The following is a 12,163-nucleotide window of genomic DNA, read 5'->3' as shown; positions in this document are numbered from 1 at the left end:
TCAGAAGGCATCATGGTGCTGGAAAGAAGTTACAGGAGTGCTCAGCACTGAAATATCTCTAGCGCACCTTCCAAGGCTCAGGGTCTATTGCAGAAGAGGTGGCAGAAAAAAATGTAAGAACCAAAGGAAGGGTAGGACTCCATACAACATGCTCCCCCCCAGACACAAAATGGCCAGGATATCCATGACCTCACAGTGCCTGACACTACCTACACAAGACCATCATAATAGGAGGAAAAGATGATGACATCAAATTAAAAGAGAGACTGATTGAGAGGGAGAGGGGATATGATGGAGTTTCAAAGGAGAAAGTGCAGGGAGGTAGGGCATTACCATAGGATATTTTTTTTATAATCATGGAAGTTGTTAAAAACAATTTGAAAGAAACAAAACAAAAAAAAAATCTTTGGTGTTCTCAATAAAGGGACCCTGAGCCAATAAGTTTGGGAACCACACTTTCCTATGTCTTTAGCAGACTGTGACTGTTGCTGTCCTGATTCAAACTTTCACTGAGTCTATCAAAGTAAAAAAAAGGTGAGTATGGTAGAATGAGCCTGTAATCACAACATGGAGGCAAGGGTTTTCAAGTTTGAAGCTAGTGAGACTCTGTCTTACATAGACAGATACATGAGAGATAGATAGAGAGACAGATAAGAGATGCAAAACAATAGAGAAGAAACAAGTATAAATTTTTGTGTTTGATTTTGAGGTAGGGTCTCACTCTAGCTCAGGCTGACCTGGAATTCACTCTGTAGTCTCAGGGTGGCCTCAAACTCAAAGCAATCCTCCTACCTCTGCCTCCCCAGTACTGGGATTAAAGGTGTGCGCCACCACGCCCTGCAAAAAAAAAAAAAAAAAAGTATAAATTTTGATTCTGAATGCTGGCAAGGAAGCCCATAGAGCACTACATGAGCTGCTGGGGAAAACGGCCAGCAGCCTTGTGTGTGGCAGTGCACACTGCCACACACAAGCAACCAGCCTGACAAGACGGACGCGCTGCACAGTAGTGCACAGCCCTCTAACTGGCTCAGAGAACGGCTCAGTGGAAAGGAGTCCGTAGCTGGAACTGGGAACTGAGTCAGAACCCTATGGAGACCAAGATTATGGGCTCCAACGAGAAGCTTCCACTAGTCTTTGGCCAAAAGAGAGGCAACATCCATCAAAATCTCTGTTAAGGGCTGGACAGATGGCTTAGCAGTTCAGCGCTTGCCTGTGAAGCCTTCATGCCCTGGTTCAAGGCTCAATTCCCCAGCACCCTCGTTAGCCAGATGCACAAGGGGGTGCACGCGTCTGGAGTTCATTTACAGTGGCTGGAGGCCCTGGCATGCCCCCCCTCTCTGCCTCTTTCTCTGTCTGTCATTCTCAAATAAATAAAAATTAAAAAAAAATTTTTAAGAGTATATTCTTAAAAAAAAAATCTGTTAATTACCTATGCTCCTCCCCTTTAGCCTATGCTGACCTCATTCTCTCATGGAGAATCTGCTTTTCTTTTCCAGAGGTAGCGCAAACCGAGGGCACGAACCACCCCTCACACATCAGCCAGGGCCCAGGTGAAACCACAGAGGAATTGATCAGGTGAGCAAGCGCTGCTTCCGTGGCGAGCCTGACAACCGGCGCCAGGGTGATGGAGACAGACACTGAGGAGACTCAGCGCCCCAGAACAGAAACCCTGAGCCTGCCGAGAGCTCAGCACTAAAACAGAGTTAAACCACACCCACCACGGCTCGGGGAATTTTGTGGAAGAGGTGGCAGAAAGACTGTAAGAGCCACAGAGTGGAAGGGAATATCCAGAGACATTCCTGCCTCCCCCCAATGATTGACTGCTGCCCTCACATCTCATAACCCACAACTTTAGGGGGAACACCAGCAATCCCACTGAGGAGGACCCCCAGGGGAATAAGGCAAGGGAGGAGGGAAATGGTGGTATCAATACATGATGTGTCCGTACACTGTCTACTTAATAAAAAAAAAATTAAATCCAAGTTATTCAGGATGGATCATCCATTGCTAGTCATCTCTGGGGATTTTGTGGCTTAGTAAAGTGTCCTGAAGGTGATTAATGAATCAAAGATTGTAGAACTTTTTTTGTTTGTTTGTTTTTGTTTGTTTCCGTTCTCTGTCTTTATCTTTGTATGAGAAAGGTACCTTGGATGACAAACCCATTTCCAGGAGCCCATGCTAATCTGGTAGAGATGAAGTTCTTTTTCTTGCCACCAGAGGGAGTACTGGGAGTGTCTATGCGTGAGACAATGTGTGACTTCTCTGTGATCTACTGACAAGGTGTATGAGATATCCAGCACGAGAAAACTTCAGAGTAGCTGACAGATGTGTGACTGTCTTGTCTCCCCTTTCAACCCTGCTCAACCCAATGGCAACCACCCGAAGCGTCTCCACGGTTGCCTTGGTCACCCTTCAGAGCCTTCCCTGCCCTCTTCCCTTGCTCCCAGCAGAGCCCTCTAGTCAGGCCAGGGGTGAAAGCTTGGAGAATGATGAATTTCGACAACTTTGTAGAGAGAAGTGTTTACAATGCATGTGACCCCCGGCCCGCTGCTTAGAGAATGTTTGTCTTTCTTAAATTGAGGTCTCCCTTGGGACGATGTTGTACTTAACTTGTGGGGTGAAGAGCAGTGCTTTCTCTGTAAACTTCTGAAATCCAGAAACACTCGCACAGTCATTTTTAAAATTTTATCTCATAGCCCATTATACCTTTTTATCCCCTTGCCTCTGCTCCCATTTCCCTGGGGGCCTTCCTCACTGTGAGGTCATGAAGGACTTAGTCAGTCTCTGTGGGGAAGGCAGAGCTGGCCCTCGGGGCATTCCTACCCACTCTGTCACACACATCATTTTTGGGGGGAAGAGGGGAGTTCTTTTTGGGGGGATCTTTTTTTTTTCTTTTCCTTTTGCGAGGTAGGGTCTCTAGCCCAGGCTGACCTGGAATTCACTATGTATTCTCAGAGTGACCTCTAACGCACAGTGATCCTCCTACCTCTGCCTCCTGAGTGCTGGGATTAAAGGCGTGTGCTACCTCTCCCGGCTCCACACATCGTTTTTGAAAGTTGTAAGGTCTTACATACACTTCCAGGGGTCGGAGAGACTCTTTGGAATCCACTCAAGGACACCTGGGGTTACCCTGTATTTTGTGCCCCTCTGCCTCCTTGGATTTAGAGATTCTTTGTCCCAGGAAGGGACACCTAGATGATGTCGGCATGGCCTAGATGATGCTGAGAAGAGCTATCTGAGAATGAGAAAGAGCTTGGAGGAAGGCTGCTGACACTAGAGGGCAGCCTGGAGCAGGGAGCAAGGATCTTGACTCCTTAGGAAGCCTATTTCCACCCTTTAAATATGTAGAGAGGCTCCAGAGTGACTCATGGAGTCTAGGGAGACAACATTTTCACAATCTGTGACAAAATTACATTCACTCATACCAACATCTCCTCTAGATACAATCACTTCAAAATAATCCAGGGGTTCCTTTGGGAATGACATACACTTCCTATTCTCTCTGTTATCCTCCCCCACCTTGACAGATGTAACTTCCTTGAGATTAAGAGTAAAATCTACACAGGAGGAAATTCTGCCTCTCCTAGTTTGTTGTCCAAATGAATATAAAAGTACTTCCTCTGGGGCCTGGAGAGTCAGCGGTTAGGGCACTTGCTTGTGAAGTCTAAGGACCTGGGTTCAATTCCTAGTGCCCACGTAATCCAGATGCACATGGTGGCACATGTATCTGGAGTTCACCTGCAGTGGCTAGAAGCCCTGGCATGCCTATTCTCTCTCACTCTCTCTCTCTTTCTCTCTTTATTAAATAATTTTTTTAAAAAAAAATCCTTTCCAAACATGAAGAAAGTGACCGACAGGTATGATGGCATGCATCTGTAAACCCAGCACTCAGGAGGCAGGAGAATTATGAGTTTTAAGCCTGGGCTACATGATGGAACTTTGAAAAAAAACAACTAAGAGCTGGGAATATAAGTTGGTAATAGTGCACTGGCCTAGAATATGAAAAGCCCTGGGTTTGATCCTCAATATAGAAACCAAGAAGAGAAGGAAAAGGAGGAGAAAGATGAGGAGGAGGAAGAAGCTGGGAAGATGGTCAGTGGTTAAAGGCGTAAAACCTGCCAGCCTGTTTTCAGTTTCCTAGAACCTACATAAAAATGGGTGGGAAGCGACACCTGTGTCTGTGATCCCGGCTCAGCTACTACAGTGGGAGGCAGAGATGGAGCCAGGCTACTTTGACATTCCTTTACAGTCTGCTAGTTCATCCGCAGTGGCCAGAAGCCCTATCTCAAAGTAAGTGGAACACAGGCACCTCAAGGCTGCCCTGCAACCTACATACACTTAGTGTGGCGCACATGTCCACACACACACATAAATAACTAAACAAGTTTTTTTTAAAAAAAAAAAAAAAAGAAAAACAAGAAGAAGGGGCTGGAGAAATGGCTTAATGATTAAGGCGCTTGCCTGTGAAACCTAAGGACCCAGGTTCAATTCCCCAGTCCTCACATGAGCCAGATGCACAAGGTGGCACATGCATCTGGAGTTTGTCTGCAGTGCCTTTCTCTCAATAAATAAATAATAAAAAAGAACAAGAAGAATGAGAAGGAACTCTCAGGAAGGCATATACCTAATCTGCATTTTGCAGAAAGTATAGGAGTTTGCCAGGTAACCCAAGAGAAAGAGCACCCAGGAAATGGACCGATCCATGGCCACGTGGCAGGAGAAAGTACGCAGGTGGGGGAGGGCTGCAAGCACTTGACTCTTGCTCGGGGTGAAGGGCTCGTCTCTGAGGACGAGCAGATGAAGCTGGGAGTAGATGCAGAGGCAGTAAGAGGTGCCGGGGAGCCTAGCCTTCAAGCATTTATACGGGGTCCATTAAAGGACTTTGATCCAGGGTGACACTGTCAGACATGAATTTTAGAAACTTCCTGCATATAGCAGAATAAAATCTGGATTGGAGGGCAGGGAACTTCGAGGCCAAGAGCTCGGTGTAAGACAATTGCAATCATGACCACCAACCAGTCCTTCGTGCGTGGCTGCATCAAATTCCAAGGCTGGGAAATCTGTTACCAGTAGAGATCTACTGGGGGGCTGGGCAAGTGCTGGTTCCTGGCAAGGGTCTCCTTGCTGCCTCACTCACAGTGGTTGACGGTGGTGACAGTCATGCACAATGCAGATGTCCTTAAAGCCGTTGAACCACTTAGCTATGGCTCACATGGCAATATTCATATTCAGGTACTAATTTATTTTCCTTTTTTTTTTTTTTTTGAGTTTGAGGTATGTTATTACTCTATCTCAGGGTGACCTGGAATTCACTCTGTAGTATCAGGCAGGCCTTGAACTCACAGTGATCATCCTACATCTGCCTTGCATCCTGACTTATTTTGGTGTGTGTTTTTTGGGGTTTTTTTAATGGTTTTTTGATGTAAGGTTTTACTCCAGTTCAGACTGACCTGGAATTCACTATGTAGTCTCAGGGTGGCCTCAAACTCATGATGATCCTCCTACCTCTGCCTCCCGAGTGCTGGGATTAAAGGTGTGCGCCACCACACTGGGCTCTATTTTCATTTTTTGAGACAGAGTCTCAGGTAGCCCAAGCCAGCCTTGAACTCTTGATCCTTCTATCACCATCTCCTAAGTGCTGGGATTACACGCATGTGACACCGTGGTCTATGGTAACTTTTAATATGCGTATTTTGCCACAATAAAAAATGAGCAGGAACAAAAACAAAATGTACCAGGAAGAGTCCCAAAGGCAGGAGGGAAGAAGGATGTAGACAAAAAAAAAAAAAAAAAAGTGGAAGTTTGTAGGACATCAGAAAGATAAGGACATCTAGATTCCTGAGGCCATGGCTTCCTCAGAGAAGAAAAAAGTTAAGGCATTTGCTGAAATGGGGGAGAAAATAGGGGCCAGATGGAGCAGGGTTTTGGACAATGAAGTGTGCTCTGCCGGTGCCTGTCTTGGAGAGCCTCCAGCTCAAGAACCCGAGGAGAGTGTGAGGAAAGGAAAAATCCATGCAATCCTAGCCCCCAGTGGATGGAATCAGGAGGTGGGCTTTGAGGGAGTGATCAGGTTTTGAGCCTCATCGTGCAGGGGGTTGGTGCCGTTACAAAGCAAAATATCCATGTAAAAGATGATTTCCCCTTGACCACTTGAGAATACAAGAAGGCAACTGCCTACCCACCAGAAAGCAAGCCCTCACCAAAGAATCTGACCTCGCCTTGGTCGTGGACTTCCCGGCCTCCTTACTACACACTGGCCAAGCCGCGTGGAGCGTCCCGCAGGCAAATGCACGCTCTCGATGATATTGGGGCATGCAGATCATCAGACCTGATTTTTGGAAAGGTGACCATGATGGTAATGGACAGGTGACTTGGAGGCGCCCACAGGGACATCAGAAGACAGAAGGAGGTGGAAGGAATGACGGCTGCCGCAAGCTGAAGCAGTGGCTGGGAGTGGGTGCTAAGATATTTATCGCTCACCTGTTTGTTCCAAGCCAATTTCCTTGGGGACCTCAATGAACTCAGTCACACTTAGTGTCAATAACAAGATCAGGCTCTTGCCTCCCCCAGAGCGTGCTGGAAAGACAGTGGAATTTGACTCTGCTGCCAGCATTCTGCATGGCTGTGGGCTGATTACTTAGCCTCTGTGAACTTCAGGCTCATCTATAAAACGGGGACCATGATGCCCCCACCATGCTATTGTTGTGAGCCTATGGTGAGGTCATGTCAGTTGAAAGGAGCCTTTGTGAGTCACCCAGGGCTGTGTTGCCCTTTGAATGAAAGGGAATGAATTAAATGTTCATGATGGAAGCTCCAGGCAGGAGCAGGGGAGCGTGGGCTAATGAAGTTTCTGCGGGTGCATATGTTGGGATCTGCTTCCAGACGTGTGAGGATCCTAAACTTCACACGAAGCTCAGGGACTTCCGGAGATGGACAAGAAGGGACATGCGTCATGGGTCAGTAATACTGCAATAGCTACATGTTCACGTTTGACATGTTCAAACCTTACAGAAAGGCTGTAAAATAAACAGGTATCTGGTATTTGCGGTCGCTGCACTTTATAAAATCTTGAACACTCAGCCAGCAAATACAGACCAATTGCTCTTAGGGGAAATACAGGGTTTCTGGATACAATCTGATGATCAATTGATAACCTTGTATTGAGTATACTTCTGTTTAAAGACACCTTATTTGATTACATTGTGCAAAACATTGAATTCCCAGCCACTAGCACTATAATTCATCACTGCATGAAAAATTAACTCTTTCACATTTTTTTTTTTTTGGATTTTTTTGTTGTTGTTGTTCAGCGCCCACTCTACTCTATTTACATCACGCAGGCTGTCTGTACAAGAGGCTGGCCAATATTATGAAACAAAAGTGATAGTCACCTTTTTGCTTTCCTTCCTCACTCCACCAGGCTATGTACGCCACCTTTGAGCAGCCATGCCCAAACAGCGGAAGTCCAAAATTAAAAATACAACAGTGTAGAAGAAAATAAATTGGGAGTGAAATAGACGAAAAAAATGAGGGAAGGGAGTGCTATATTTACACTATGGCTTTATAGACAACTATCCCATTACATCCCCATTTGAGCCCTGGCCCTGAAAGTGAGGGGTGGCAGGTCCAAGCGACAAGAGATTGTGTCTACAGACCCAGACTGCTTCTGGATCAGCCACTCAATTGCAATATGTCCAATTTCAAGTCCAAGGAGCAGGAAGTCAGAAGACATTTCCAAGTGAGTCTCCTTTGGGAATTCCAGCCTTAAAGAGAGGACAGTATGGTGGCTGAGGAATAGGCTGAGGACCCTGAGGCTCAGTTCCCAAGTCATGTCAGAGTTCCAACCTAGGATGATGTCAAGGCTCTCCAGATTTGGGAAGACCCCCTAACCGCTGGGCCTCTGGCCGCAGTTCCTTGCATTTCTGGCAATAAAAGAAATCAGGGACGTTGGTCTTCTTAATCTTAGCACAGGAGAGATGGATCCACGTCCCACACAGGCTGCATTCAATCATGGGCCGCCCAGCAAAGGGCTTTCTGCAGTAACATGTGATCAGATCCCATGAGTCATCACCTGATTCCACCATGATGTCCTCATCCATGACCCGCATCTCGCCTTCACTGGAGCTGGCATCCCCATCCTGGCTTGTTTCTGTGCTGCCCACCTCCTTGCCTTCATGGTCAGTGGGAGGAGGTCGCTCAGAATGCACTGTGGCGGGTGGCCTAGGAGTCTCAGGGGGTGCCGGGAGCCCCGGGACCAGGGCTTCAGCCACCACTGCTGCCGTCTCTTCTTCCTCGTCCTCCTCCTCTTCAGAGTCTGTATCACTGGGGGGTGCTCGGGAAGGGCCGGCAGGTAGGAGCCTATCCCCCCCGCTGCTCTGCTTTTTCCAACTTCTGTTTCTTGCTCTTCTTGATTCGAGACCTCTTTTCCCCACCCCCAGGAGCTGGCCAAGGCCTCCAAAGTCCGCCAAAACCAGCCCCCGCTCCTGGCCCCAACTTTCGGTGCTTTGGCTCCTTCTTTCCAGGCTGGGAAAGGTCTCCCTGGGAAAGCGGCACTGGAGTGGGAGCAGCAGGGGGCCCGGGAGGGATGTGTCAGGGACGTGGGGGACAGTGGAGACGCCGCTTTGGGCCCATCCAAACCAAAGAGAGAGTCCTTGAGCTCCATCTTCCCAAGCAAGGCGGCACTGTCAGGGGCCTGCAGACGAGAAAAAGTGGGCCTTGGGGGTCCAGGCTGGGTAGGACCTGCTTGGGCTGCCCTTCTTTTCGATGATTTCGCTTTCCTAACAAAGGGGATAGTTCGAAGGTCCAAGGGAGCTGAGTCTCAGCCATCACCGTCTGCTGCGCTCTCACCTCGCAATGGAGAGCTACAGCCAGAGGCTGGCCAATCACTTTCCTCTTTGCTAGGGGGGATGTAACCAGCATAGGCCAAGACAAAACTGCAGAATTTGTTGAAATCCTCAATTGTTCTCTGCCTTCTCTCTGATGGCCGAGTCTCTGGCTTAAAAGTCGGAGGTGGATCTTCGGGACTGGGCTCTTCCATCATTGCCCTCTTCCCTCCACCCGGTCGGGCGACCCCCTCCCCTGAGCCGGGGAGATCCCGTTGCCGCCTCTGGGGCTCCGAGGGAGCCTCCGCTGGTCGGGTAGAGACTCCAGTCCGCAACCCGCCGCCACTACCTCCATCTACTGCAGCCTCCCGCACTCCGGAACCGGGCCCCTGACCCCCCGCGCTGCCGGCCTTTTTTTTTTTTTTTTTTTTTTGGAGTTTTGAGGTAAAGTCTTGCTTTAGCCCAAGCTGACCTAGAATTCACTATGTAGTCTCAGGGTGACCTCAAACTCAAGGCGATCCTCCTACCTCTGCCTCCTGAGTGCTAGGATTAAAGGCGTGCACCACCACACCTGGCCTCACATGCTTTTTTAAAAATATATATATATTTTATTTAGGCTGGAGAGATAGCTTAGCCATTAAGGTACTTGTCTGCGAAGCTTAATGACCCATGTTTGATCTCTCTCCAGATCCCAAGTAAGCCAGACGCACAAAAATGATGCAAGCACAAAGTCGCATATGTACACTGGGTGGCACAAGTGTCTAGAGTTCAATTGTAGTGGCTGAGGCCCTGGCGCACCAATTATCTCTCTTTCTCCCCCTCACCATCTCTAATGTGTGTGTGTGTGCGTGTGCGTGTATGTGTGTGTGTGTGTGTGTGTGTGTGTGTATATATATATATATATATATATATATATATATATATATATATATATATGCCTGGTGGTGCATGCCTTTAATCCCAGCACATGAGAGGCAAAGGCAGAAGGATCACTATGAGTTTGAGGACACCCTGAGACTACATAATGGATTCCAGGTTAGCCTGGGCTAGAGAGAGACCCTACTTTGAAAAAAAAAATTCTTCATTCATTTGCAAGCACAGGGAGATAGAGAGGAGAGACAGGAGATAGAATGGGCACAGCAGGGCCTCCAGTCACTACAAACAAACTCCAGATGCATGCGGCATTTTGTGCATCTGGCTCTATGTGGGTCCTGGGGAGTGGAACTCAGGTTGTTAGGCTTTGCATGCAAGTGCCTTAACCACTGAGCCATCTCGCCAGCCCTCACATGCTTTCTTTACAAGGCACACCATAGCATCCTCACACTAAGGGACTCCAGAGAGCAAGTCAGCACTTTGCTTGGTGATGATTTGTGAAATCAACAACCCAAAGCACAAGGATGAAAACGCAGCAGTGCTGAAGAGCCTCAGCAAGCTCATGGGCTGAGGACCCGGCCCGGTGGATAAAGCACTTGCTGTGCAGCTCCGAGGACCTGACTTTGGACCCCCAGACCTCACATAAAAGCCAGAAGCTGGGGTAGGCTTCTGTCATCCCAGCACTCTGATGGTAGGAAGGGAGGCAGACAGGAGACTTTGCCAGAAGCTGCAAGCAGAGCAGTGAACACCAGAAAACCTGTCTCAAACAGAGTGGAACTAAAGGTCCACACAAAAGTTGTCTTCTGGGCTGAAGAAATGGCTTAGTGCTTAAGGTGCTTGCCTGCAAAGCCAAAGGACCCAGGTTTGATTCCCCAGGACCCATATAAAGCCAGATGCATAAGGTGGTGCATGCATCTGGAGTTTGTTTGTAGTGCCTGAAGGTCCTTGCACACTCATTTGGTCTCTCTCTCTTAAAGAAATAAATAAAATTAAAATTAAAAAAATATATATTTTTGGTTTTTCGAGGTAGGGTCTCACTTTAACTCAGGCTGACCTGGAATTCTCTATGTAGTCTCAGGGTGGCCTCAAACTCACAGTGCTCCTCCTACCTCTGCCTCTTGAGTGCTGGGATTAAAGGCGTGCACCACCACGCCTGGCTAAAAAATATTTTTTAAAACTTGTCTTCTGACATCTACACACAACACATAAGTCCTCATTCATATACACGAATATGCATATCACATACACATATACCAAATACATAAGTACATACATACACACAAACAGAAATGCAAACATTTTTAAAGGTCTATTTATTAATTTATTTGCAAGCAGAGAGAGAATAGGTGCACTAGGGCCTCTAGCCACTGAAAAAGATGCATGCACCACCCTGTGCATCCAGCTCTACGCAGGTACTGGGGAACTGAACCCAGCCCATCAGCTTTGCAAATGAGTGCCTTTACCCACTGAGCAATGGCTCCAGTCCCATACATTTAAAGAAAAAATAAATCACTTTCTCTCCTCCCCCCCTCTCTGTTTCTCTCTTTCCATTTGCAAACAAATAAACAAATAGTTTTTGAAAAATCATTTAGAAGGTAGGGCATGGTGGCACACACCTTTAATCCCAGCACTTGGGAGGCAGAGGTAGAAGGATCACTATGAGTTCGAGGCCACCCTGAGACCACATAGTGAATTCCAGGTCAGCCTGAGCTACAGTAAGACGCTACCTCAAAACAACAACAACAACAAAATCATTTAGGCTGGAGAGATTGCACAGTGGTTAAGAAGCTTGCCTGCAAAGCCCAATGATCTGGGTTTGATTCCCCGGTACCCACATACAGCCAGATGTACAAAGTGGTGCATGCATCTGAGATTTGTTTGCAGTGGCTAGAGGCCCTGGTGCACCCATTCTCTCTCTCTCTCTCTCTCTCTCTTTGAAAATAAATAAAATATTTTTAAAAAAAGAAAAGAAAAGGACACTTGCTACAGAATAAAACTGGAATAAGTGGCCAGAATATCACCTCATTTTAACTTCAGCTAATGTGCTTTGGGAAATTCAAAATTTTCAACACTTTGCATGCCAGAAAGAACCCCAAGATCCACAAGTATTGATGTGGAGAATTACAAATAACTTTTTAACAGGTGGGCTGATTCGCAAACACAGAATCTCCAAGTGACAAAGACTATTGGTATTACTATCACCAGGCTTGGGTACAAGCTCTGCCAGGGCACCTGAGCGGGTGTTTGCAGCTTGGGCCAGCAGGGGTCGCCTGTACCTCTACGCACCCCATATCCCCTGCGAGCCTCTGGCATGAACTGGGAGGCCTTAGCCAGCCAGAGTGATCATGAGAAATCATAGGAACAATGGGTTGATTGAAGCGAAGGCATCATGAAAGACAAATTGTTCTGATGAAGCACATTCCGGGATCCTGCCAAACGCCCAGGGTGTGTGGAATTTCAAGGAAAAG

At 47.3% G+C, this 12,163-nt stretch overlaps 1 pseudogene; it reads right to left on the bottom strand.

Moving 5' to 3' along the window:
- Positions 1-7,803: 7,803 nt before the first annotated feature.
- On the bottom strand, positions 7,804-9,037 carry LOC101602076 (annotated as a pseudogene).
- Positions 9,038-12,163: the final 3,126 nt, after the last annotated feature.

The sequence above is a fragment of the Jaculus jaculus genome, chromosome 1 (assembly GCF_020740685.1).
Source record: "Jaculus jaculus isolate mJacJac1 chromosome 1, mJacJac1.mat.Y.cur, whole genome shotgun sequence".
Taxonomy (NCBI): Eukaryota; Metazoa; Chordata; class Mammalia; order Rodentia; family Dipodidae; genus Jaculus; species Jaculus jaculus.
The sequence above is the reverse complement of the archived record's forward strand: the minus strand, read 5'-3'. Positions and strand labels throughout refer to the sequence as shown.